Here is a 386-nt window from a genome sequence, read left to right as displayed (position 1 = left end):
TGTAGGAACCATTACACAGTCAGTCAGTTTTGCTCTGGCATTTTTTTTCTATTGTGTCCGAACACAGTCCCTGCCAACCTTCTGTTAAAAGAATATTAGTTGACCAAGCCTGACTTTTCCCTTGTTAGAGTAGGCCAAAACTATATGGTCTTGGAAAACCCATTTCAGGCCTTCAGCTCATGCCTTGTGTAATTTCATTAATTGCCTTAGCCTTCTCTGCTGTTTCTTAATTGCACACTCAATTATGGCAAAGCACTGGCCCTCAAATCTGAGTGTGGTCAACTGCTGCCACAAAAATTAAGTCTTTCTAGAGGCTATGCTTATTTAAAAATACCCAGCACATATTGCTTGGTGCTGAGAATATTTCCAAAAAACACTCAGCCTTT

Source organism: Chaetura pelagica, unplaced genomic scaffold (genome assembly GCF_000747805.2).
Source record: "Chaetura pelagica isolate M959 unplaced genomic scaffold, ChaPel_1.0 scaffold31, whole genome shotgun sequence".
Lineage (NCBI taxonomy): Eukaryota > Metazoa > Chordata > Aves > Apodiformes > Apodidae > Chaetura > Chaetura pelagica.
Note: the sequence above shows the minus strand (reverse complement) of the source record.